Source organism: Sinocyclocheilus rhinocerous, unplaced genomic scaffold (assembly GCF_001515625.1).
Source record: "Sinocyclocheilus rhinocerous isolate Xijiao unplaced genomic scaffold, SAMN03320098_v1.1 scaffold591, whole genome shotgun sequence".
Classification (NCBI taxonomy): Eukaryota; Metazoa; Chordata; class Actinopteri; order Cypriniformes; family Cyprinidae; genus Sinocyclocheilus; species Sinocyclocheilus rhinocerous.
The window spans coordinates 224,361-224,949 of NW_015641476.1; positions in this window are offsets into that span (position 1 = coordinate 224,361).

Below are 589 nucleotides of genomic sequence, written 5' to 3' on the forward strand. Positions count from 1 at the left end.
GGCACGCACAGTGCAGTACACCTGCAGGCGCCACTGACTCGGACGGTTGTCGTTGTAATAAACACCGTAAACAGCAAATGTTCGCGTGTCCGCGCTTAATGCGCATATCCTATATGAAAAGCATTTTAGGGGGCCCTTGGCTTTTGGGGGCCCAAGGCGGTCGCCTACCTTTGCCTAATGGGTAAGTCCGCCCCTGACCAGACACATATCCCAAAAGTTATGTTACACAGATGACATTTCTGAAAATAAAGTATGCCAACAGTGCTATTAGATTAATAAGCACCAATTGTTTTACAGTCCTGACACACTATAGAAAAAAATAGAAAAGTGGCAGTGGCCAATAAGTCAGAGGTTATTACACTGATTGGCTAGTTAATGTATAACAGTTGCATAAATATATGCTATTATTAGAGATGACTGACCTGCACTGAGCTTCCAAGAGTGACTCCGGCCCTCCTGCAGGCATGAATGCCCACCGACAGGGTCTAATGAGTCCATCAAAACCACATGCCGGACAAAACACAGTTTGTACAAACATACATAAATTTATGCATTTATTTTTTCTTCTTTTAACGGATTTATTCACTGG